The sequence below is a fragment of the Cricetulus griseus genome (assembly GCF_003668045.3).
Source record: "Cricetulus griseus strain 17A/GY chromosome 1 unlocalized genomic scaffold, alternate assembly CriGri-PICRH-1.0 chr1_1, whole genome shotgun sequence".
Lineage (NCBI taxonomy): Eukaryota > Metazoa > Chordata > Mammalia > Rodentia > Cricetidae > Cricetulus > Cricetulus griseus.
Genome location: NW_023276807.1, coordinates 140,860,671 through 140,888,560, shown reverse-complemented (window position 1 = coordinate 140,888,560; position 27,890 = coordinate 140,860,671). Strand labels below are relative to the sequence as shown.

The 27,890-nt window shown below is 39.6% G+C and overlaps 1 protein-coding gene across 5 annotated transcripts in view; it reads left to right on the top strand.

Moving 5' to 3' along the window:
• Scfd2 (sec1 family domain containing 2) overlaps positions 1-27,890 on the top strand; it is a 346,541-nt gene that overhangs the window by 154,354 nt on the left and 164,297 nt on the right. The window lies entirely within an intron of this gene.

Here is a 27,890-nt window from a genome sequence, read left to right as displayed (position 1 = left end):
GCTGGAGGTGTGGGAGCTGCCTCCAGCAGAACAAAAGCCAGCCTGCGGTGTGTCCTGGAGGTTTGTGGATGCTGCACATGAAATGGAAACTAGCATTAGCTATTCTTATTGTTATTATCTTGGCAGTTCTGCTTGAGCCAAATCATGCCTAAATTTATTTTAAACACATATTTAACATGTGAAAAAAATCAGAATAATAAATTTCAGAGGAAACGTTTCCCCTGTGTTTGCCTCTCCCAGTGTGTGGATTAAACTCAGGGCCTTGGTTGTGCTAGGCCACATTCCAGTGCTGAGCTATGCACCAAACACCGTAGTTTGGGTTTTTGATTGGCTCTTATTTTTCTATTTGGCAGTGGGGAAAAATATCAACATTTTTTCCGAAAATAATAGAACAGCAAATGTACACATGATCAGGCTGCAAAAAATCTGGGACATTATTCTCCAGGGTAGGGAGGAGCCCCAGTTACAAATAGTGTGCTACACCCAGGGCGTCCTCTGTTCTGGATTCAGCAACACACCCTCCATACTGGGCCTTGCAGAGCTGTAAAGTATTGTTTTCCACGATCACCTCCCTCTGGGGCCGTTTTCTTCTTTCATTCCTTTTGTTCCTACCACAAGTCTTAAGCTTACTTAAATGTATTATACTCCCTCCATACTAGAGGCCCTCCATCTACTTCCCCAGGGCAGTACAGTTAACCCCTTTAGCACTCATTCCAAGCTACAGAGCCTGAGACCATCCTCTCCTGACCCGGCAGATTGCTTCAGTGCACCCCATCCTACTGTGTGTTTTAAAGTGAGCATGATTTATTATATAGTTGTGCAATAATTTCTGTAGTGTCTGGCCTTCCCTTCTGGACCACAAACTCAATTGGTTTTACACATCCCTGTACCCTCAAGTGCTAATCTTGTCTACTGGCACATAGTAGGCTCTTGCTGAGAATTAATGGAACAATAGATACTAACAAAGAAGGAAGCTGCAATTCTGTTTCAGACTTTCCTTTGACACTTAAGAAGAGCACACATGTGGGCACATCCTGGAGGGCCTGTTTTGGACAACAGAATGGTACCTGAAGAGCATGGACCATCAATGAGAATGGGAGTCCTGACATCTCACAGTGGGAAATACTGTTGGGAAAGCATTCTGTGCAGGGGAACAGAGAATGGCAACTGTTGGTGCAAGTCCTGCTTTACATTTTATTGTTTTCATACAGCCAGACCTTTTACATTCTGGAGACTTTTGGTTTAGTTAGCTGTGTCTCCTCCCATTTCTCTTGATTTTCCTCATCTTTCTTGCCTTGCTGACCTTGCCTTCTGTCCTGACATGTAGATTTCCTAGTCAGGTATGGAACACACTACCCAACACCTCCTGTCAAAAAATTAAGTCCATCTTTTTAACCTCCTGGTTTTCTCCAGTCTGATCATTGTGGGAATGGAATTGGAACTGGTCAAAGGATTGTGAGAAGGAACTTCTGCCATGATGTGATGACAATGCTGGAGGAGAATGGCCAATAAAGTACTCTGTCTATAGCAACTAAAGATAAACAGCAAAAGGGTGGGCATGACTTACAGAATATTGCAACGTTTCCACAGTTCAGAAATGTTTTAACTTATTTGAATGAATAAGATATCGCTTCTCAGCCTTTTGGCTTAGATCAAGTGTTGAATGAATAAGATACATCTATAATATAAAAATGAGTGTAGCTACCATTTATTAAGACCCTTCCTTGAATCCAGTACTCACTGCAAATCCCTAACACAGGGGTTACTACCCAGTCTCACAGAAGAGAAGATGGGATTAGCCAGACAAACAACTTATTTAAGACATTGTAAGTGTAGGAGCTAGAAACCAAATACCATCCATGTGGGGCCAAAGCCAAGATTCTCTGTCTACTGCAGTGTTACCTACTAACTGAACTGAGCTACTCCACTCAGATCCCACCATGTGTTCTGTTCATTTACCAGTGTTGATTGTCACACAGCTCTTCCATTTAGTCACTAAAGTTCTTGATAGGACAAGAACTCTTCCTTTCCTTTCACACAGAGTGGGCTAGAGCTTTTCAGCGTTAGAGTCTGGAACCCAGAATTTGTTTGCTTTATATCTTTCTCTTGGCACTAAAGTACATGGATCTTAGAAAATTATTCCATGAGTGTGTCAGTGGGTCTGCCACAGGTTTATATGGATACTATGATGTGCTGATGGGAGCTGAAATACTTAACCCAATTTGGAAATGAAGACAAGAGAAGAGTGATCTTGGAAGGTACTTAGATTAGTGGATACTAATTGACTAATGTCTGCTTTAAAATAATAGTTATTCTGGCAATGAAATAATCAGTGAACCAACCACAACCATTTAGTGATGTTTTTGTTTTGTGAGACAGCAGGCAGTCAAGTTGGCTGGAATGCCATATTCACCCACCACAGGTGTCGAGATCACATTCTTTACAGCTTCTCCCCATCCCTTGTCTTTTCATTACACTCCCTCTGAGTATAAGCATGACCCTCGGTTGGCTTCCCAGTAACTCATAGGGTCACTTCTTTTATAGAATTTGAAAGGACCTGAAGGAATTGTGTATGACAGCATCTACTGGTCCCACCCATCTTTCCCTTGCCTATCAGGAGCAAACTCAATTGTAGACACACAGCCATAAACCTGTCACTATTTAGTTTGGCCTGCTTAGTGTTTGTGAGAACTTTTGATCCAAAGCCAACTTGAAAAACAGACTTTATGTGAATAGATTGGTTGGTTGGTATTGTTTTCTCATTGAAAAAATATTTTAAAAAATGCAAGGAATGGTTGGAACTGAGTGGTGGCTTCTTCTTAGAGACCTATGCTCCCCCAAAATCTGTTCCTTGTTTCATCTGTAGTATCACCTGTGGCCCACAAATGCCATTGAGTATGTGGCTTCTGCTATACCATCACTGCAATGCCCCTGGCCCTCTCCCTGTCAATGGGATGACTGTAACAAGCAGGTGGGGTCTACTTGGAAATGGCCCACGTGTTCTGTCACATTATTGTAAACAGGAACTCATAGGCATAAGTGTCCTCAGAGATCCAGAAATGCATCAAGCACAGTATGTGGTATGTGAGCCACTTGGCAAACATTTATTAACTGTATAAATCTGCCACTGGAATCCTGAGTGTTAGGGGATTCAGGGCCATTGGCTTAGTTGGAAGATGACATAAAGAAGCAGCTTGGGAATATTAACTACATCCTTAAATACCTGCAGACTTCGGATGGTGACCAGCAATTTTCCATTTGCAGAAAATCTAAGGTTTTATTTTTATTTGTGAAAGGTTACCTTGGCTACTGTCTGTCAAAAGCCATTTGGGGAATATTCAACTTTGGTGACCTTACAAATTTCAACACACTTTCTTTTCATTCAAGAAAATGTCCTCTTGAGTTTGATCAGGCCTGGCCATCTCTAACCTAGTACTGTTTCTTCCATGTAGGCTGTGTCTGAGTTAACAAGGAGAAGTTGTTTTTTTAACACTCAAGCTCTGCCCTTCCAGACAAAGTACAGGTTAGCCATCCTCTTACCACTGTCTTAGAAGCAGGGTCCTCAAATCTTGGTTTTGCATTCTGATTGTGTTAATTATCAGTGCTCCTGAACAATTTAGGGCACCTTTCTGGGGGTAGTTTTCTTAATTAGTAGTGCTTGAATCTTGACATTAGCAATATGTGGTATGTATCCTCCACCAAATGACAGCTGATTCTCTTTTGGGGTATCGATTGCAGCACTGAGGTCTGCCTTCCATTATAGAAATGCAGCCACTGAGTTCATTTTTGAGAATTAGTTTTGTCTTCCTTTTTCCTAGCTTTAATGGGGTGTAGTTAGCAAAGCTGAACTCTGTGGTGTGTGTGTGTGTGTGTGTGTGTGTGTGTGTGTGTGTGTGTGTGTGTGTGTATTTAAGGTATCTTTTTTCTTTAAATGCATGTATTGATTTAAGAACTTCTAACTCTTATCATCAGATTGTAAAATAGTTTACATTTTTGTTTGTTTATTTTTCCAGTGCTGGTGTTCAAACCAAGGCCCTTATGCAGACTAGGCAAGCACTCTAACACTGAGCTATAACCCCAGCCTACTTTATCTTTTCTCCTTTCATCTATGATCAAGTTAGGCATTTGTGCTGGATACCTTTATGTCAACTTGATACAAGTTAGAGGTATCAGAGAAGAGGGAACCTCAATTGAGAAAATGCCTCTATAAGATTGGGCTGTAGGCAAGCCTGTAGGACATTTTTTCAATTTGGTGATCGATGTGGGAGGTCCCGGCCCATTCTGAGTGGGGCCACCCCTGGGCTGGTGGCCTTGGGTTCTATACAAAAGCAACTTTAACAAGGCATGAACAGCAAGCCACTAAACAGTATTTCTCCATGGCCTCTGCATTGGCTTCTGCCTCCAGGTTCCTGCCCTGTGTGAGTTCTTGCCCTGACTTCCTTCCATGATAGACTATGATGTAGACATATAAGCTAAATAAAACCCTTCCTCCTCAAGTTGTCTTTGGTCATAGTGTTGCATTACATCAATAATATCCCTAACTAGGACAGTATCGTAAAGCAAGAACTTTTCAGTACATATTCACGGTGCCCATTTCCTTCCTGGTTATGAAAGACAGAAGAGGCTTGAGGGACAGTGATTGTCTTCCCACTATGATTTCTTTAACAGTCTAGTGTTTTCTCATCCATGACTGCTGAAGGAAAATGAGGCACTGGCTTCTCTGAGCTCTTCTTAGTATGAGGTCACTGTTGATCAGTGCAAAGTTCTGGGTTTTCAATTTGTGATTGAAGTAGTTCCTATTTATGAAGTATGTTTTCCCAGAGGATTACTGTCTCTCCTCAGGACTGGGACATTCTAATAAGAAAGCATGCTTGAGGAGTAAGCCATGCCTTTTCCAAACACTGTAGTCCAGGCAAGCTGAACCATGTATGCTAACCTTAAGGAACCTTGGACTTTTTCATAACCATCCAACCTTAGTATTTTTTTCTTGCCAACTTTCTTATACCTACCCCTTCTCTATCTTGTACCCTTTATGTATTTTAAGAAGAATCTAGAGATGTGGGTAACAATGTAATGAAAACATTTACGTTGGACCCCCCTCTTTCCAGTTTCTTAGAGACTAACTACAGATTTCTTCCATGAAACAATAACCACTAAGAGTGGTTATCTATCATGCCTCTGTACTCCTTCCAGTGTGCATACCACTCAGGGAGGGAGTCTGCTGCAGAAGGCCCAGTTGAGTGTACCCTTGCCAAGTCAGCCTGTGACTGTGGCAAGTTCTGACCTCTCAATTTAATCATCTGTTGGTTATGTGTGTGAGAAAGCCCTGTCTTCATGGAGTAGTGTGGGGATCGTGTTCCACCTGATCACAGTCAGGAGCATACTGTCATCATTGCTGGAAATGTTAGCATACCTTGTTCTACATGGAAGAATATTCCACTTACTCCAACTAAATGAGTAAGATCTGTGTTCTCAAAGCTCTTTCTAAGAATTTTTTCCCTGATAGAAAAGTTTGGATGGACTTGCTATGCTCATTATTTCATTTCAATTGTATTGATCATTATAGTCTCTTGGTCTAATCAGTAACTACACACAGGTGGCATCTTAGTTGGAATTTCTATTGCTGTGATAAAACACCATGACCAAAAGCAACTTGGAAAGGAAAGGGTTTATTTCACTAATGTGGAATAGTAGTTTAAGATGTATTACAACATTCAATTATGCTGTGGAATATTTGTTTAATGATGCAAAGATATGTTGCATTTGTTTACCTCTGTAAAGCTGTGTTATTTTGCCTGCCTAAAACACCTGATTGGTCTAATAAAGAGTTAAACAGCCAATAGCTAGGCAGGAGAGAGAAATAGGTGGGGCTGGTGGGCAGAGAGCATAAATAGGAGGAGAAATCTAGGGAAGAGAGTGAGGAGTGAGAAAAACAGAAGGAAAGGAGGGTCCCAGGGGCCAGCCACCAAGCCATACAGCCAGCCACAGAGTACGAAGGAAAGAAAAAAAAAACATAGAATAAAGAAAGGTAAAAAGTCCAGAGGCAAAATGTAGTTAAAGAAATATAGGATAACTTAAGTTAAAAAAAAAAAACTGACATTCTCTTGAAATTTGCAGGAAAATGGATGGAACTAGAAGAAACTATTCTGAGCAAGGTAACCCAGTCACAAAAACACAAACATGATATGTACTCATCCATATGTGGATTTTAGACATAGGTGATTACCACCCTACAATCCACACTGCCAGAGAAACTAGTAAACAAGGAGGACCCTAAAAGAGACAAACTTTGTCCCCTAGAGAAGGGGAAAGGGTCACAATCCCCTGAGCAAATTGAGAGCATGGGAAGAAGGAGTGGGAGCTACAAGAATGAGAAGGGAAGAAGAGGAAGGATGCAGAGGACATGAGGGAGCAGAAAGGTTGAGTCAGGGGAAGAATAGAAGAAAGGGTATGTGGTAGGTAGGGTTTTAGTTGTGGGGGTGGTAGGGGAGGAAGGGAGGGAGAAGGGAACTGGGATTGTCATGTAATTCAATCTTGTTTCTAGTTCAAATAAAAAATGCATAAAAAGAATTTAAACAGTAAAGGATGACCAAATATAACATATCATTCAAACAAATGGAATCATGTAATTCAAGTTCCCAAAAAACCCCACCAACATCATTTCCACTCTTGGGCATCAGGCAACTACATACATGAGAATTCATTAAAATTAGTCATCGTGTTAAAAAAAAAGCTGACATTCATAAGTAAGAATAAGTATCTGTTTATTTATTTGGGAGCTTGATGGTGGCCCCCAAAGAGTGAAAAAAAAAGAAAACAACTACATTTCATCTTATACTTTCAGCTAACAATCCATCACTGAGAGGATTAATGACAGGAATTCAAGCAGGATAGGAACCTGGAGGCACGAACTGAAGCAGAAGCTGGGCATGGTGGCATGTACCTTTAATCTCAGCACTTGAGAGGCAGAGACAGGTAGATTTCTGTGAATTCAAGGCCAGCATGGTCTATAGAGTGAGTTCAGGACAGCCAGGACTACACAGACAAACCCTGTCTCAAAACAAAAACAAACAAACAACAAACTAGTCTGCACAGGTGCTAAAATGTACTCCTCATTGGGACTGATATTATTATCTCCCAGGAGATCATGAACTTCTTGAAATGGTCATTTCCTCAGATGACTCTTATTATTGAACACCTCCTGTGTGCCAGGCAAGAGTAGGTTCTGGGGATGCTCTAGGCAAGCTACAAAAGCCCTCAAAGAGCTTATTTAATGGCAACACCCTTTATTATTCATGTTTATGTTCCTCTCAAGTGCCATAGTACCTGATATGCAGTAAGTGCTTTGAGTGTGTTTGGTATCCACCGAATATAACTGAGCTGAAACAGAAATCCAATGCGCTCTTAAAGGAAGAGGAACAATCTAAGCTTTTCCCACTCAAGGGCTCTCTTGTCATGATGTTTTATTTGTTTATAGTCTTTTTAATTATAAAAGCATTGCTTTATTAAATTCCATCTTAATTAATCCTGAATGAAAATGAGGACATGGTCGCTCCTAGGTACAGTTGAAGAAACAGTTTTTATTTTAGATATGAGGGAGAGAACAGCCAGCGGCATCTGTAAGAGTCCTAACTGAATGTGGCCAGAATAGACTGAGCCCTGAGAGGAGAGAGGGGAGGAGAGCAAGAGAAGAAGAGAAGAGAGAAAGAAGAGGAGAGAGGGCAAAAATAGGAGCTGAGGACCAAGAGCACCAAGAGGCCAAGAGCAGAGCCAAGAGAGAGCACATAGCTGAGTTATATGGGAAAGAGCATCTTGGGGAAGGAAAGCAAAGCTCAGGGACTGGAGAGTTTAGGGTAGGGGCTGGTGAGAAATTCTCAGAGGAGGCAGGACTCAGTAACTGGTACTTGTGATGCTGAGAGACAGGTGGATTGGTGGCCAGTGTTTGCTTTGATATGTTAATAGGCACTTCAGTCAGCCATTTGTTCCATTACCAAAGCCACTGCATAGTTACAAACATCTTCTGTCCTATTAGTCACATGTGGAAGAGTTTGTTTTCTTTAAGTCTCACCAATACACCACACTGTTAAGCTTCTGAGTTTTTGCCACTTTATTGGGTGATAAATGCTATTTTGGCATCAGGTATCATTCCAGTTTGATTTTTTTTTCTTTAAAGTAAGTGAAGTTGAACATATTTTCACATTTTAATTTAGCTTTTCACCTTTTGTGTGAATTATCTATGCATGCTTTTTGCTCATTTTAAAAAATTGTTGTTTATGTCTTTTTCATCAAAACTTAGAGTTGTTTATAAATTAGAAACATGAGTTCTGAATAATCTATCTGCATATGGTTTGTCTTATGACTTTGTTTATGGTGTTTTGTTGCTTAATTTTCTTTAATACTGAAACATTGATTTTCATTTAAAATTCTGTCCGGATTTTGAGTCATGATTACAAAGTCTTTATTTTTATTTTTTCCCCTTTTTTATTAGAAAGAAAATTATATTACATGTTAATCCCAGGTCCCTCTCCATCCCCTCCTCCCCTGCCCCCCCAACTAATGCCCTACCCATCCCATACCCTTTCTGCTCCCCAGGGAGTGTGAGGCCTTCCATGGGGGAGGTCTTCAAAGTCTGTCATATTCGTACAAAGTCTTTTCTACCCTTAAATGTAGAAGAACTTACCCAGTGAAAAGGTAATTTTTGTTGTTGTCTTTATTGGATCAATTTGGAATTTTTGTTTGTAGTTGGCATGAGGAATGAGTCAAACTTTATTTTGACAAATTGCTATCTAGTTGTCCATACATTATCTGCTAAAAGGTCTAATTTGGGAACTATTGAGATGGCTTAAATGGTAAAGACACCTGATTCCAAGCCTGAAGACCTTAGTTCAATCCCCAGGACTGAAAGGTGGGGGAAGAAACCAGCTCCATAAACTATCCTCTGACCCTATGCCCCCCAAAATAAATGGGACAAATAGACAGATGATAGGTAGGTAGGTGGGTGGATGGATGGATGGATGGATGGATGGATGGATGGATGGATGGATTTTTAAGGTATATTTTTGGTCTCAGAGCTGAGACACCTATTTCATGTATTAAAAATTTCCCCTTTGGTCAAGTCTCCTTATAGGTTTGCTGTTTCATTTCACTGGTCTGCATGTCTATTTGTGCTTCAGGACACCATGTTAGCTATAGAGATTTCAAAGAAGGTTTCAATATCCCTAGCCTGGCTATTCTTCTTCACAGTTCTTAGTCATCTGTAGTCTTTGATTACTTTTTCATGTGAAATTCTATGTAGTGAAGTCAGTTTGTCTATTTCCAGGAGAAAAAGATAATTTAAATTGTGATTTTAAAATTATTTAATTGTCTTAATAAGAGAAACTATCTTTTAATGCACAGAAACATCTTAAGCACGAATTGGGACATTACCCCATTGTTCACATCTGCGTTTTTTTTTTTCTTTATTCCTATGTGTAGCAATTCCTTAAATTTGTATTCCTAAGAATTACATCTTTCTCTATAGTTACTGCAAATGGAGGTTTATCCATCACTATAAGTTCTTAAAATTTTAGTTTAAAGTTTTGCTTAATACATTATTATGATATTTTTATTTTTGTTTTATTTCAAACAACCATCGCTGCATGCCTGGCCTATGTTCAAGGCCAAAGAAGCTTCTTCCATGAATAACTGCCTCAGTATCAACAGATAAGTGTAAACCTCCCATGTTTTCTGTGAACTGGGATCTAGTGGAAGCCTGCATTCTGTTGATTTAAATGGCCAACAATTGCCAAATGAGAATAGCATACCTTAGATCAGTGTAATAGGAATGTTGCAAGAAGGGTCAAAGTGAGGGAAAGGACCAAAGGAGGCCCCAGTGTCCCCATAACCACAGCCCTTGGAAGCAGGACTCTTCCATAGTATAGGAATGACTGGTCCTGAGTTCCCATTAGCCAGGCTTTCTTAAAATGTACCAGAGGTGAGCGTGTTAAATATGTTAGCAAATAGAAAGCACTGGTAGTTTCTTTCTGCCTAGGGGAGCTGCAGTGCTTCAATGTAATCTTTGTGTTTGACATTTTCTGTCTTCGTTGAGGCATTTGAAGTTGTGCCAGAAATGGGAATTTTTCTCTTCTATACTTAATCTCACAGCTGTGGGTTTGCATGATTTATTCTGAAATATAGTTTAGAAGTAGTGATTACATATATAAGATTTAAGAATGGTTGCATGGTCATGAAAATATTACTGAAATTTGCAATTATTTTCTTTATAATTACTTTCAACTTTGGTATATCTTGCATGGACTTATAAAGATAAACACTAAAAACTTCATTTTTAAAACGTAAAATTTCAAGACCCAGAAATATGCTGGAGTAAACCCAGAAACTCACTGTTGATACCTGCTGAGTTTGGCCTGGTCATATGAATCTGTTTACTCACTCCTCATCCAGACAATATTCTCATTGGATGCTTTGCCAAAATACCCATAAAACCATCCTTTAAAGAATGGGGATATGTAATGTAATTCTAGTAACTTTTCAACACTTAATTTAACAAAGGCTACCAAACATTGTTATCAAGCAGGGATGGAAAAGTGGTTTCATGAGTAAACAATCATTTTAAGAACCCATTCCTTAGGCATAGAAATGAGACAGTGGGCTGGGCGGTGGTAGCACATGCCTTTTATCCCAGCACTCAGGAGGCGGAAGCCGGCAGATCTCTGTGAGTTCAAGACCAGCCTGGTCTACAAGAGCTAGTTCCAGGACTAGCTCCAAAGCCACAGAGAAACCCTGTCTCGAAACCCCCCCTTAAGAGAGAGAGAGAGAGCAGAGAGAGAGAGAGAGAGAGAGAGAGAGAGAGAGAGAGAGAGAGAGAGAGAGAATGTATATGTCAAGACAGCATGAGGACCCATATAAAAACCAGTCACAATAGCACACTTCAGCATGGAGGAAAATGGGAAAGCTGGGGATAGGCAGGAAGGTCCCAGTGTATCTGAAAAGGTAAGCTTTCAGTAGAGTAAGTGACTCTGCCTCAAAGTATAAGATGGAGAGCAAGAGAGGAAGATAATTGACATTGACCTCTGATCTCCATATGTGTATGCACAAGCCAGCATGCCTGCACACAAACACACCATTTCTCTTCCAGCACTCATATTTGTGCACATTTATTTTTGTGTAATTTGCTTAATCTTTCATAACTATGATGATAATACTGGTTGGCTATAGAGCCATCACTAGGAATGTTAATTTTTTAGATTAAAAAACATGAATAGTTGTCTCCTTCTGTACTGGGCATTATTTCAAAGGTGTTATCCTTGATAGATGCTCTAGTAAAATTTGCTGTTTATTTACATTGAACAGATGAGAAAATGAGGAATTTTGGACATATTGGTAATTTAGTTCCTGAATTCTTGATGATTGTAGAAGTGAAATCTAAGAGGTTCAAGGTCCAAAATGACCCATAGCAGAGGTGCTATTAGAATTTAATCACCAGCTTTGGTCCCATCTTCTACTGGCATTTCTAGTACTTCTAAACTAGCTTTGTTTACCCTTATATTTCCTATGTCCACTGAGATAGCATGAGGATCATCTCAGTGTTTTATAAACATTCTACAGCTTTTACTCATGAAAATATTTTTAAAATACTGGTTGCTTTCCTGCAATCTCTTTTTAGTCACCGTGACCGAGATGCCTGCAAGAAACAACTTAAGGAAGGAAATAATTATTTAATGTAGATCACAGTTTCAAAGTTCAGTCCACTCCATTTGCCTGTGTGCTTAGTCAGGACATGATGATGGTAGAAGCGAAGTGAAGGGTAGATCCCTTCACTTCATGGCCTACCAGAAAGGGAGGAGGAAACACCCTGTGGTAGTATAACCCCAATAACCTGCTCCAGTGTCCTACCTCCTCCACCTAGGCCCCACCTCCCAAAGTTTCAAGACATACCCCTCCTCCAAAATACCATCAGCTGGTGAGCAAGCATTTAAAAACTGAGCCTTCGGGGACATTTCAGATCAACCATAGCATTCCTCAAAAGACTAAACCATTTGGGGGATATTTAGTGAGGATAGGACCAACAACTGTTTGTTTAGTGAGTATAAGGTAAAAATAATATAATGATAATGTATTCTTTCCTATTTGAACTTTCTGGCTTGTGAATTTTTGTGATTCCCACGTGGAAAGAGAGCTTGTCAAAACAGTACTATGTGATTTGACCTTAGTGATTTGGAAGGCTGTTTAAGACTTGTAGTGTTTCTCTCTCTGTCTCTGTCTCTGTCTCTGTCTCTGTCTCTCTCTCTCTCTCTCTCTCTCTCTCTCTCTCTCTCTCTCTCTCTCTCTCTCTCTCTCCTTCCATCTCCCTCTACCCATGTATGTGTGTAATTGAGAAAGGGCCTTGCTGCAATTCTCCCAGGCTATTCTTAAACTTGTTTTGTAGCACGGTATAATATTTAATGTTGATTGTCAGCTTGACTGAATTGAGAAATGCCTAGGGAATTAGTAAAGCTCTCTTCAGGTGTCTGTAAGCATGATTCCAGAGATGATTGATGTATGGGAGTGCAAAGGAAAAAGAAGGTCCTGCCTTGAATGTGCATAGCACCATCCAGTAGTCTGGGAGAACAAATGGGATAAAAGTAGGAGAAGAAGAAGGCATGTCGTATTCATTCATATTCACATTTTTCTCCCTCCTTCCTTCTCTCTCTCCACCCTACTCTGTCACTTTTCCCCTCTATCTCCTTCTTTCTTTCTCGTCTTTCCCTCCCCTCCTTATTGTTCCACATATCTGTAGTTTCTTTGGCACCCTGTTTGTATCCTTTTTTTTTTTCTGCTGAGTGGTACTCCGTGGTAAATATGCACCACAATTTATTTAACCTTTCATCCACTGTGTATTATTTGTGGATCTTGGCCACTACAAATAAAGCCATCGTGAACACTCATGTACAGGTTTTGTGTGGATGTAAAATTCCAGTCCTCAGGGATACATACATGAAAGTGGAAATTCTGGGTGGTAAGATAGGATTAACTTTCAAAGAAATTGCCAGATTCTGGGAGCTCTTTGATGTCATGCATTTCATCAATAATTTTGTGATTCAGATTCAGCAAAGATTGACACTGTGAGTTTTGTCTCTATATATTTTCGAATACAGATCCTATTACAGCCTGCAGATACTGGTTACATGAAGCACAAGTGTGTTACAATTTTATAGCATGCCATCTTCTAATTTTTAATTTAGCTTTTACTCAATGGGATTCTTCTCGTAAATAGCATTGTGCTAATTTCAGTGTCTACTTCCTAGTCCCAGTTATATAAGATCCTCGGGTGATTCTTGACCAGACTCTGGAAATCATCCCCTTTCCTTCCTTCCTTCTCCCCAATCCCCACTCTTTGCTGCCTTCCTTCCTGTACTGGGGGTTAAACCCAGAGCCTCCTGCTTTCTGGATATTACTCTACAATTAGTTGTATCCTAACCCCTCACGTTTCTGTATTTGTCAAGTCATTACATCTTTTAAGAGTTTTTATCCCAGCAGAATGTAAATTAACAGAATTATTTTAAGAGAAAAAAAAACCCTGCATTGTAAGAAGCAAATGAAGATGACCAAATTGTCTCAATGAAAAGGCATTGCAAAACTGGTCCAGACCCTATATTCCTGTACTTGCTAGGGCATCCCGCCTTAGAGAAATCCTCCTGGCAGCCTGTGAAAATAGGTCACCAAAGTGGTTGTTATGAATTTTGTACTGCAGGACTCAGGAAGGACTTCTTTATATATTGAAAATTTGGACTGTTAAGAGCTAAACCCAAGATCTTGGCATTTTATGGAACAGTTAAGTGGTGGTCAAATTTTCTTAGCAATAATATTTATGTGAATCCTGGAGGATTGTGCAAATGCCTTACAAGGTATTTTCCAGAATCTGAATGAGGGGAAGGCATCATTGGCAACAATGTATATTCAGATGAATTTTTTCAGTTTTTGTATTTTAAATATCTTTTGAAACAATTACCTGGCATTGTCCCAGCCACCTGGTATACCTCTTCTGTCTGCATTTTTAATTATCCCTAGTGTGAAAATTTCCCTTCCATCTTAAAATGCTCATAGTATGCTCCTGTTCCTTTATGAACATCTGTTAAGACTGTTTCTCCTAATTCCCATCCTTCCTGGGTAACAGTCACCAGAAGTACAAAGTTGCCATTCTTGAGTCAGTGGATTTACACTTCACAAATCTGAAGACGTTCCTTCTCATCTGTGACTGACAGGAATGGTATAATGCTGGACTAGATGGCATAACATTAATTTGCATAAATTATTGCCCCAAACTAAACAATATATCATAGTGACTATAAAAGTATGGCCACATGATGAATTTGTGATGAAGTCGTGCAGAAGTAAGCTAAGAGGCTTAGTGACTGGGGAGACCTGTGTTTGAGTCACTGATTCCTGGACCATGAATGTCTCTACCAGAACTAAACTCATTTCTCTCCAATCAGAGTTTAGGGTCCTTTGCTATTCACATATCTATTTAGCCATCATTGAGGTACTAAGAGAGCACCTGAGCAGACAGAATAAGCACACAGTCTGCCCTGAAAGAGCTTCTGTCTTCTGAGAAAACATGAACCTGATGAGGGCCCTCCTTAGCTGCTCTTCCTTCTCTGTTATATCTCAGCATGCTCAGTGAGTTGAGCCTGTGCATTTGCTAAAGCATCACCATGCTTGATTGATCCAACAGAAAGCTCAACTGTTTGTGGGAAGATGTTTGTTCTGAGTTTCTTATTTTTTGTTTGACTGCCAAAATATTTTCACTTGTCATTCTTTTTTTTTTCTTTTTTGACTGGCTTCCAGAAGAATTGCAGATACAAAGAAACAGATGGTAGGGGAGATGGTTTCACAATGTCCCCTGGGCCCAGTGAAATCCCACTTGCCACCAGTCTTCAAAGCCCCCTAGTTTGTTTTCCATTGCAAAACTATATGGCACTTAGAAATCACCATAGCATATTTCATTATTACCAAGGGGAAGTGCTGGCTGTTGGAGTGCTGTCTAAAAGAAGTAAACATATCAATATTTTTGCATGGATGTCTGAAAATTAATTTCATTTTAATGGCAAGGCATGTTTTGAAATGCTGTGAAGCAAATATGTTTTTATATTTTCACAACTTTAGATGGCAAAGAGTTTCTGGGGATTAGTACTAGTATTTAGTTCATATGTAGATTCTAAAGCAATTTTTAAACAATTATTTTATTTTATGTGTATGGATCTTTTGCTTGGTACCAAGCAAGTCTGTGTCTGATGCAGGCCAGGAAAGGGCATCAGATCCCCAGGAATTGGAGTTACAGGTGGTTGTGAGCTGCAATGTGGGTACTGGGAATTGAACCCGGGTCTTTTGGAAGAGTAGCCAGTGCTCTTAACTGCTGAGCCATCTCTCCAGCCCCTCAAGAGAACGTTTAAGTGTGGGATCTCTGTGAGCAGACAGGCTATCTAGAGACAGCTGTAACTTAAACTGGCTAGATTACTTCAGTTCTCTTTTAAGCAGTTTTCCCCAGCATTGTTTGCAAAATATAAAAACTACTATTACACATATATCATGACAAAATGAGCTTGTAGCTTCTGTGACATCTTTCATCCATCCACTTCATAGATGTGTCTCTTTTGTGACTTTAGAATTAAAAGAAATTTTGATTTCTGTGCTAGGAGAGGAATTATAAGTTGCTTTCTTATTTTGTTATTTACCAAATGAATAAAGTAAAACAAGGAACTATAAAATGCATTTTCATTTTAGTCGCTCTTATCATAATGGTAAATTTCATTACAAAGTTTGTATTTTAAACACTCAGTTTGACATCATCAAAGTAACATACTTTGTTTCATAGGACACCTAAGAGCAGCAACAAAAAAGATAACTCAAAGAAATCAGAAAAATACTGCAAATCATATGTCTGATAATAGTCTAATATTAAGTTTATATAAAAAAATTGCTCATAACTCAAGTGAAAAAGACCAATAAGGCTATCTAAATGTGAGGACAATATTTTACTACATCTTCATCGTGGTCTCTTGAATTGCAATACAAACTGCCATAGGCTGGGTGGCTTATACATGAGAACATTTTTGTCTTAGTTTTGATGGCTAGGATGTCTCAGATCCAAGTGCCAGCAGATTTGGTGTCTGCTTGGGGCCTGCTTTAGTTCATAGATGGCACCTTCTTGTGGTGTCCACACATAACATAAATATGTGGTTGCCTTTTGGAGCTTTAGTCCTACTTCCCAACCTACTTACCTTCCAAAGCCTACCTCCTAATGCCATCTCACTACCTACTTACCCACTGAAGCCCACCTCATAATGCCATCTCACCGGCATTAAAATCTTACCTTTCAAATTTGGAAAATGTGTGGATTCATACTGATGTCTTTATCAACTTGTCCCTTGGTCATTTCCCTCACTGTCTCAGTGTTTTGCATAACGTGTAGGCTGAAGAGTTTGTACACATTAGCTGTTGTTCTATTTCCTTTTGGCTAAAATTGGTCTAAAATTGCCCACCACTAGCACCTTCCTTCACCTTATGTCCTTCTCATATACAAAAGAACTCATTGCATCCTAACTGTACCCGCAAAGTCATCACTCATTCCTGCCTCAAATCTGGAGCCTAAAATTCAAATTGTCACTGACCACGACCATCTCAGTTGTGGAGATCAATTGGGTTATTCTGTAGGCAACTACTCTCTAGTTGTAAACTTGGGAAACCCTACAAATTATGTGCCTTTAAAACATGATAGTAGGAAGCACATATAGTAGATGTTTCCATTCCAAAAGGGAGAAATGGGAATAAAGAAAGGGGTAACAGAGCCTACATGAATTCAAAATGTAAGTCAAATTCCATGAGCTCTTGAGGTGCAAGAACATTTTCTTTGCCTTTATGGTCTGCTTTCTGTGCCCACTGGAGTAGGGTGGAGGGTGGGGACTGTGTTCTAGACCTACTGAGTTAGTGGAGCTTCTGCCTCGGCAGCTTTGCCAAGAGCTTGAGTCAAGGATTTGAGGTGGGCTTGCTCCCAGGGTTGAAGGCCTTTGGCAGACTTTCCCTTATAATTCTGGGTAGAAGTCATTAGGCTCTTGAAAATGAGATGATAACCATCCATTCTGCAATTCAGACTCAGCACTGAAAATTCTGAACCATTGTCCGTGTAATCCTTCAGTTGTCCAAAACCCTCCCTCTTCCCCGTGTGGTAACAGGTCTGTAATGTCCTTATCACATAAGGTGTGGCAAACCCTTCACTTCATTTCATTAAATTGAATAGAATGAGAATCTAGTAAATCTTAATAGTCTATCTCCTTTTGTCTTAAAAAGCTCCTCCATTAGCATCCCTCTCATCTCTGGTTTTACTCTAAATGATGAGAAATAATCAAAACTAACTTTTAGCATTTTTCTTTGAAATAACTTTAGGTAAATGGAAGTATTTAGGAGATGGTATAGGTTCAGGTCCAGACTGAATAAATATTGCAGAGAAGTGAGTACACGAGCAGTGTGTGTGTTTCCCAGGACTTACAAAAATCTATGTTTATTTTATATCTTATTCTATTGAATATACAATAATGCCATCTCTTTAACAATGTCTGTACCTTAATTAAGGGACAATTTATTGAAAAATGCTAATGATCACCTGAACCTTTCCTTAGTAATAATCTTTTCACTGATGTTGTCTGATTTCAGTGACAGTGTCACTAATTAATAGGAGTAGTGGTTGCTGAAGGTTGAGGAGGCTAGGGAAACTTTTGAAATGTTTTTCTTTATTTTGTGAAAATTTCATGTACAAATTAAAATATGATCATAACTTAAAATAGTAATGATGCTTAATGCATCCATTGGCCCTTCCTTTCATGAAAGATTTCTCAGTATCATTAGGTGCTACTTGATAGTGTTTTATATGCAGTAGAATTGTTTTCAAAACTGAAGTTGATCTTTTCAAACACTACTCTAAATTCTTTTCCATCATTCCAGCAATGATTGCAGCATCTTTAGGAACAGCGGATTCTGTCTCAAGGAGCCATTTTCTGTGCTCATCCTTGAAAAACAGCTCTGCCTCCATGAATATTTTATATGTGGTTCCAGCAGTTAGCAGACATGTCTTCAGTCCACTGCTAATTCTAATGTTAATTTTTTTGCTATTTCCAACATATCTGCATTTTAATTCCTTCACCGAAGTGTAGCACTCCTCAAAATCATCTATGACATTTGGAATCCACTTCTCCAAATCACCTGTTAATGGTGATGTATTTTGACATCTTCCTACAAATTCCAGCATTTTTAATGGAGTCAAGAATGATGAATATTTTCTAGAAGATTTTCAATGTACTCTGTCCCCAGTCGATCAAACAATCATTACCTGTGGTAGTTAAAGCCCTATGAAGTGTGTGTCTTAAATAGAAAGACTTGAAAGCCCAAAGCTCTCCTTGATCCATGGGCTGCACTGTGGAAACAATATGAATCTCACTGTATGTCTCCATAAAAGGTCCTGGGGGACCAGTTGCATTGGCAAGATTAGTAATTCTTTGAAAAGACACTCCCTCATAGTAGGAGCTTAAAATATCAAGTAACCCATGTTGTGAGCAGATGTGCTACTGCCGTGCAGGCTTTGTTGTTCCATTCTCAAAGCATGGAGCAAACTTAACATCTTTCTTAAGGACTCTAGGATTTTTACAAATGGAAAAACACCCAATTCAGTATATTAGGTTCTAATAGCAAAATCATCAAAGTTTTGAATCCAAGCATTGACCTCTCTCTAATTATGAAAATATTAGATGACATCCTCTTCAAGAATAATGATGATTGGATGAAAAATCTGCTTGTTGGTGGATAATTAGTTTATTGTGTTAAAAATACGTTAGGGTGGCAAGGGAAGAGACTTGAGTTCTAGTGTTGAGACACAACAAAACTTGACTCTTGATCAAGATGATGCTCTGGGCAGAGGCAGCACAAGGCAGGAAGTGCACTTGGCTTTTATCTAACACAGGTGCTGACTGGGTCTTTTCCTCACTGGCTGGGGTCCAACCTCTCAGTCTTTTGAGATTGGCTAATTTTCAAAGGGAGTGAAGGAAAGCAGGGATTGATATATTTGCATACCAGGCGGAGAAGATTAAAAGATTTGAATTCCTTGTCATAAAAACAAGGTGTATAGCACTTGGGAAAGACTCATATTTAGCACACCCCACAGTTGATGTAGCCACCTTCAGCCACTCTCACTTAGATCTGTGAATTTGGCTGCACTGTCTTCATTAGCACTTTCTACTCCCCTTGGACTCTCATTAATGGAGTCAGCCTCTTTGTTTAAACCCCACAAATCAACAACCTTCACAGGCTTTAAACTTCGTCGCCTCTCTTACCCACTATTAGACATGAAGAGGGTCTGGGTCCTAATCTAGTAGGCTTTGGCTTGAGAGAAACTTGTGGCTAGTAGTCATCTGTTCAGATCACTAAGATTTCTCTGTATCAGCACTAATGCTGTTTCCCTGTCTTCTTCTTCTTCTTCTTCTTCTTCTTCTTCTTCTTCTTCTTCTTCTTCTTCTTCTTCTTCTTCTTCTTCTTCTTCTTCTTCCTCCTCCTCCTCCTCCTCCTCCTCCTCCTCCTCACCCTCCTCCTCACCTTCCTCCTCCTTCTCCTCCTGCTCCTCCTTCTCCTCCTCCTCCTCCTGCTCCTCCTCCTCCTCCTCCTCCTGCTCCTCCTTCTCCTGCTCCTCCTCCTTTTCCTTCCTCCTTCTCCTCCTTCTCCTTCTGTTGCTGAGTAGCTGTATTAATCTTTTTTCTTTTTTTAATTTTTTATTTTAGAAGCACTCTTATTTACATATCAATCCCCTTTCCCTCTCCCTCCCATCCTCCCAAGCTCCCCACCGACCCCCTAACCTACCCCTCACTTACTCCCCAAGGATAGTGAGGCCATCCACAGGGGACCATCAAAGTCCATCACATCATTTGGGGGAGGGCCTAGGTCCTCTTTCTTGTATCCAGGCTGCAATAGTATCTCTCCATAGGGAATGGGTCCCCAAAGTCCATTTGTGCTCTAGGGATAAACACTGGCTCCACTGTTAGAGGTCCCATAGACTACCCTGACCTCTAACTGTCACCCACATTCAGAGGGCTTGGTTCAACCCAATGCTGGTTCCTCAGCTTTACAATTAGGGTCTTGATGCTCTCACCAGGTCAGGTCAACTGTTTCTGCAGGATTCTCCAGCACAGACTTGCCTCCTTTGCTCATCCATCCTCCCTTTCTGCAACTGGATTCCAGGAGTATGGCTCAGTGTTTAGCTGTGGGTGCCTGTTTCTGCTTTGGTCAGCTACTAGATGAAAGCTCTAGGAATAGCAACTAAGGTAGTCATCAATCTCATTATAGGGGAAGGGCATCAAAGGCAGCCTCTCCACCGCTGCCTAGATTCTTAGTTGGGATCATCCCTGTGAATACCCTAACATTTTCCCAGTGCCAGACCTCTCTCTAAACCTATACTGGCTCCCTGTATCAAGGCATCTCCTTTCTTGCCCTCCTCTATTCCTCCCCTGTCTCAGTCCTCCTATTCTCTCCTGTTTCCCCCCCCTTCGTCTTCTCCCCCTCTCTCCTTCCTACCTCCCTCCTCTCCCCCACTGCTCCCAATTTGCTCAGGGGTTCTTGTCCCCCTCCCCTTCTTCGGGGAATCATGTGTTCTACCCTTGGGGTCCTCCTGGTTTCCTAGTTTCTCTGGTGGTGTGGATTGTAGGTTGGTAGTCCTTTGCTCTATGTCTAATATCCATATGTGAGTGAGCTTTTCTTTCTGTGATGAGGTTACCTCACTCAGGATGTTTTCTTCCAGTTCCATCCATTTGCCTTCGAATTTCAAGATTTCATTGTTTTGTTTTGTTTTTTCCCCCACTGAGTAATACTTCACTGTGTAAATGTACCACATTTTCTCCATCCGTTCTTTGGTTGAGGGGCATCCAGATTGCGTCCAGGTTCTGGCTATTACAAACAACACTGCTATGAACATAGTTGAACATATGTACTTATTGTATGAATGTGCATATTTTGGGTAATGCCCAAGAGAGGAATTGCTGGATCTTGAGGTAGACTGATTCCCATTTTTCTGAGAAACTGCCATACTGATTTCTAAAGTGGTCATACAAGTTTGCACTCCCACCAGCAATGGAGGAGTGTTCCCCTTTCTCCACATCCTCTCCAGCATAGACTGTCATTGGTGTTTTTTATTTTAGCCATTGTGGCCATTGTAAGATGGTATCTCTGAATTGTTTTGAGTTGCATTTCCCTGATGGCTAAGGATATTGAACACTTGTGTGCCTTTCAGCCATTTTAGATTCCTCTATTGAGAATTCTCTGTATAGTTCTGCGTCCCACTTTTTAATTGGATTGTTTGGTGTTTTGGTGGCTAGCGTCTTGAGCTCAGTCCTCTGTCCGATGTGGGGTTGGTGAAGATCTTTTCTCATTGTGTGGGCTGCTGTTTTGTCTTGTTGACTGTGTCATTTGCCTTACAGAAACTTCTCAGTTTCAGTAAGTCCCATTTATTAATTGTTGATCTCAGTGTCTGTGCTACTGGTGTTATGTTTAGGAAGCCATCTCCATTCGAGGGTACCTCCCACTCTCTCTTCTAAGAGTTTCAGTGTGGCTGAATTTATGTTGAGGTCTTTGAGCCATTTGGACTTAAGTTTTGTGCATGGTGATAGATATAGATCTATCTGCAATCTTCTGCATGTCCAAATCCAGTTATGCCAGCACCATTTATTGAAGATGCTTTCTTTTCCCATTGTATAACTTTAGCTTCTTTGTAAAAAACCAGGTGTTCATAGGTGTGTGGGTTAATATCAGGGTTTTCAATTTGATTCCATTGGTCTACCTGTCTACTTTTGTGCCAATACCCAAGCTGTGTTCATTACTATAGCTCTATAATAGAGCTTGAAGTCAGGGATGGTGATGCCTCCAGAAGTTGCTTTATTCCTTTCTTGTCTTCTTCTTGTTCATGTGTTCACAGAGTTACCAGGGAAACTGGAGTTTCCTTTTTTTTTTCCTTTCCTTTTCTTTTTTTCTTTTTTCTTTTTTCTTTTTTTTTTTTTTTTTTTTTTTGAGTGAGAGGATGGGCTCCAGAGAAAGAGTTAAAATGGTCCAGAGTGCCAAGGACAGCATGCTGAGACATTTGTCTAATAACCAAAATTAAAATATTAAAAAATAAAGAAACAGGTAAAGCAATGATTTTTCTGACAGACGGGTTTCCACATATTGGAAGGGTTGCAGTCAGCTGCACACAGGGAGGGACTTCTGAAAAGTTTAAGTATATCACACCATTAAGGGGATACTCGGTCCTCCTTTCTCCTTAGCACATCTTTGGATAAACTTTTTGAAAAGTTAGGTGGTGTGTGTGTGTGTTTGTGTTTGTGTGTGTGTGTGTGTGTGTGTGTGTGTGTGTGTGTGTGTGTGTGTGTGTGTATTCCTGGCCAGATGACTGACAGTCCCAGTGGGATTAAGTCATAAAAGGAAGAGACATAGTAACATTGTGTTTTGGTAAGTTTAGGATGGCAGATTACCCAGAGCCAGGGATGAAACTTAGAGTGTATGTTTTGACCAAGAAAAAGTAGATTCCCTTAGTGGGATCAGCAAAGCCCAAATAGCCCCATCCTTTCTCATGGTAATTTAAATCATAAGGGCAGGAGTTCTAGTGTTACCAAAGAAACAGGAAGTGGGATTCAAAGTTGAAGGGAAGGATCCAGCCTTGTGGCTTCCAAACCCTGTAATACTTGTCTAGCTACCTGATTTTAGGAGTAATACTTTCTTTTCCTTTAAGAACTTTTCCCTCCTGACTTGGTAAGGTCTCTGACACAAGAGGCCCAGCTTTCAGCCTGTTAGCTTTCAACCTTCTTCATTACATTAATCATGTCTAATTTTTATTTAAAGGGAGGAGTGTCCAGCTCTCCCTTCTTCTGGAACATTTAGAGATCATTGTAGCTTAATTTCAAGACTTGGTGTCTCAGAGAATAAAGAGACCTAAGAAGAGATAAGGAAGTTGCTAATTGGTAGAATAGACAGAACATACAATTTATCAATAAAATGTTTCACTTTATGGGGACATGGTCTGTGGCATCCCAAAACAATTGTAATAATAACATCAATGATACCATACATATGTAATAATAATGTAAAAATAAATATTCTGAGAATCACCAAAATATAACACAAAATGGGCACACATTATTGGAAAAACAGTGTTGACAGATAGGTATGCTCAGTGAAAGCTTGCTACAAACCTGTTGTGAATGAAAGAAAGAGTAGTAGTGTCTGTGAAGTACCATCTAGTGGAGTGCAGTCAGTGTGGGCATGCCTACACATTGCTTCAAAGTTTCTGGCTATGAAGTTCATTGTCATTTTATAACAAAGATGACTTTCCTACAATGATCAGTAACATACTCATTTTAGTCTAATCCAATCCATATTGCTACAAACATTCTGCACATGATCCCTTAGGTATTCTTTAAGAGTTTGTGTTTTTTTCCATAATTCTTCTCTTCTGAGCCCTAACCAAAGTCACTTTTCAAATTTTTTTTTACATTAATCTAGATTTTTCTAGTGCACACCTCAGATTATTTTTCAGTCTTCATCCATTTTCCAGTTCCAAAGCTACTTCAATATTTTAGGCATTTGATATGGTAACACCCCATTCTCAGTTCAAAATCTATATTTGTCAGGGATCTCCAGAAAAATAGAACCAATTAAAGGTATGACTTGAGAGATATAGAGACTTATTATAAGTTTAGCTTACGTGTCTGTAGAGGTTGGGAAACCATACAGTGTACTGTCTGAAAGCTGAAGACTCAGGATAGCCAGTGGTGACTTCTCAAGACCATGTTTAATATTTGCCTGTTATCAGGGCCTCTTTTAGTTCAGTCAAGTTAACATACAAGATTAAGCATTTGCCAGGTAGTGGTGGCGCATGCCTTTAATCCCAGCACTTGGGAGGCAGAGGCGGGTAGATCTTTGTGAGGTCCATACCAGCCTGTCTACAAGAGAAGGTTCCAGGACAGCCTCCAAAGCCACAGAGAAAGCCTGTCTCAGCACCCCCCCAAAAAAAGATTAAGCATTCATCTTCTAAATGATGAGACATAGTAAATACTAAGCCTAATTAACTTTTGGAGGAATGCAAATGCACAAATTATTTTGCAACCACTATGATAATTATAATAAAAAAGAAAAGACAAGTATTGATACAGAAATGTTTGAACCTTCATCTGTTACTGGTAGCAATGTAAAATAATAACATTTGGAAAAATGGTTTAGCAGCCTGTGGAAGTTGAACCTAAAGTTTCCCATATAGTCTACCAATTCTACTTTAAGGTGTTAATCTAGCAATCCCCCCATCCCCAAGGATGTACACATAAAACTGATCCATCAGTGTTCAGTTATTATTGATTACAATAACCTCAAATTAGAAACAACCAGTGTCACTACATCAAACAGTTTAGCATGATGTATATTCGTGGACTAACGTCCTGAAAATAGCTGAAGTACTGCCTTATGTCACTGCATGGATGAGACTTGAAAAGAAAAGCAAAACACACAACCACACATTGTATGAGTTCATTTATATTAAAGAGACATAATATGAATGGTTGTCAGGGGGTTACTGAGAGAGACAGGGAGAGCAAGAAAGAGGGAAGGTGATGGGGGATATACTTCTGTATATATGTTTCTCTTATTGGTTAATAAATAAAATACTATTTGGCTAGTGGCCAGGCAGAAAGGATAGGTGGGGCTACCAGACTAGGAGGCAAGGAGAATTCTGGGAGAGGGAGATAGAGAGGGCCTGCCAGAAGGAGATGCCATGAAGCCCACCAAAGGAGTAACAGGTCCAGGCAATCTCTGGTAATCTAAGACCACATGGAAATACTTATATTAATAGAAATGGGTTAATAATTAAGATAGAGCTAGCCAATAAGAAGCCTACCAATCAGCCAACATTTCTATAATTAATATATGTTCCTGTGTGTTTATTTGGGGCTGAAAGGTGGCTGTGGGACCACCTTTCAGACTGGATAGAAAACCTACTGCAACAGGAGGGATATGAGGAATGAGGTGGAATGGATCTGGATTTATTTAAAGGGTGATCTAAAAGTTCTAGAATTAGATAGTAGTGACCTTTGTATCAATGATTATGATAAAATCCACTGAATTGCATATTTTGTAAAGTAGTAAATTTTATTGTGGTAAAGTGCCTTAATTTAAAAAAATCACCACAGGAGAAACAAAATCGAATCAAAAGAGAAAATAATACTTAGAAAAATGAAAACAAAGAAGAAAGAAAATTCAACACAGAAAACATGAAAATCACCTAACATATAGCCACCCAGATCTGTCAGTTCTCTCTAAGAGTTCTGATTCTTTAAGGTAAAATGCTTAGAAATATGAGTTACATATGACAAATCGCATTCCTAAAATACTAAGAGGCAGGGCCACACCAAATGCTCGCTGAGCTTTTGCTTCAGATGTGCTCCAATATAGACTTCTCCAAGTGCTTCGTTAATGGGGCAGTTGGAAGTAGATCATAATTTATGACAAGCCACTGAAATAGTGTACTAGGTAATCTGAGGCTGCAGCTTCACAAGTGTGTCTCATCTACTCTAGGATACATGTATGGGTTTGGTTTTTTCTTTATTAAAATCTTAGTGTCTTTGGATTTGAATGATTCTGGAGTGTGATGAAGCATGATACTTACGTATTGCTTGTGTTGTTTTAAATGCCTTTGTAGAGTAGTTAGCCATGTCATATTAACTTTGTAGTCCCTGAAGGGCCTTTTGTATTCCATAACACTGCCAGTGCATACTCCACAATGGTGTGTTTGTTTTAAGGCTTTACAACTGATTGTTGATATATCTCCTAATTGCATAAAAATAGTTCTCAGGAGTTAATTAAAAGCTTCCCATGCCCCCTCCATGTCATTTTGTGTTGTGAACATGAAGAATGATGGCCTTTGGGCCTTGGGAATGACTCAGTGAGCAAAGGCACCTAAGTTTAAGCCTGAGGGCCTGAGTTCAGGGAACAACTGACTGCCATAAATTGTCTTCTGACCCCCATACATATTCCTTGTATAAATACTTAAGGATGGTCTTCCTTCATTTTTGTTGAGCAGAAAGAGAAAGGCCTATGCAATGCAAAGAGAAGATAGAACCTTAATCAGGCCATCCAAAATGCTGTTTCTGGTGGGTATGGTCACATAGACTTGTAGTTCAGCACTTGAATGGCCAGAGGATTTGGCATTCAATGCTGGCCTGGGTGGTATAAGAATCATACAAAAACTGTGTGTGTGTGTGTGTGTGTGTGTGTGTGTGTGTGTGTGTGTGTGTGTGTGTTTGTGTGTGTGCGCATGTTTCTGCATTTTATTTTCATTAGAAATACTGAGTTTAATAATTTTATTGATATAACATTGTAATGATACTAAAATAGCGTATAATGCAATTAACTTAAAAGTTTTGCCCATGACTTCTCTGAGGCATTTAAACCAGAAGTCTTAGGTTCTTGGCTAGAAACTAGAACTATATTATAAATCATAGTTTTCAAAAATGTTTGTTTTACCCTCAAATACAGACTGAATGTCACTATTGCAAATGTCATGCTTCTTTAAATTCTAAAGATGGCATGAGAACTTAGCAAACTTACACCAAGGCAGAGCTTCATTGTCTCCAACTGAATGTGCTAATCCTCACCGTCTGCCCCACTCTTCCTGTGTGGAGAAAGGAATTTCTCCTTGTATATATTGAAGTGTATGTTCATACACATAAGTTTTCTTATTTTTTTATAGTATAGGTAAGCCATACACTCACCAGACATTCCCTAGGGATTTTTAGCACAGTGGTGATTTATAATAGGGAGAGCAATTCTCATTCTCTCTGCAGCCCTCTGATTTGAATTTAGATTAATCCAAGTGGCAAAGCACAATGTAAACAAAGCATGAGTATCCAGGAAGAGCCTAGTAGTCACTGTGCCAGGGGCATGTAATAATAATTACTGAGTGCTTTGAATGCACCAACTTTTCAGTTTGGACTATTATTATTAAAAAACATTAAAAAGATTTAAAAAACCGAGTGTGTTGATGGTGTATGAGAGATTCATCACATACTAATTTCTTTCATGGAATAGAAACAAACAGAACACTGAGGCACACTGAGGCTTCTGTAAACAAGTTGCTTTTCATAGTGATCACAGCAGTTATAAGCATTAAGGGATTAGTGCTTGAAGTATTGAATGTGTTCATAGCAGTGAGCACTGTATCACAAAATAACCTCAGGTATCACAGCCTCTGGCTTCTGTAAGTTGCCTTTTTATGAAGACACTAGGAAGGCACTAGGATGACCACATGCATTGAACAATTTCTTAGCCTCTTACTCTCTTTTCATGAAACAGCTACATGTGGAAAATTTCTACTTTTTTGTTGTTATGTTTCCTGATATACTCTGAGATTTTAAAATTAAACATGGTCACACTTAGGATGACTATGCATGCATGAGTGCATGAATGTGTGTGTATGTATGTATGTATGTATGTATTTCTACTCTAAAGCTTGATTCTCTCAGAAGAGCAGAGGAAAGTCTTCCTTACAGGAAGACGTAGTATTAAGTTCTACAATGATATCATTGGTTACTGAAGCAATGATGCACCATCAAGCTGAGATACATTCCTAGAATTTTTTCAGCATACACTGATCAAGATACAAGGTGACTTCTGGTGCTTATTTTAGTGTGCTCTGCACTGCTACTGGATGAAGAATTAATTTGTTTTCCAACATTGAAAGAAAGAAAGAGACAGAGAGAGAAGGAAGGAAAAAAGGACATTTTTCTAAAGAAAAAGGCAGATAGGAAAAAGCATTGGATAGATCCAAATGTGGCCAGACACTCTCC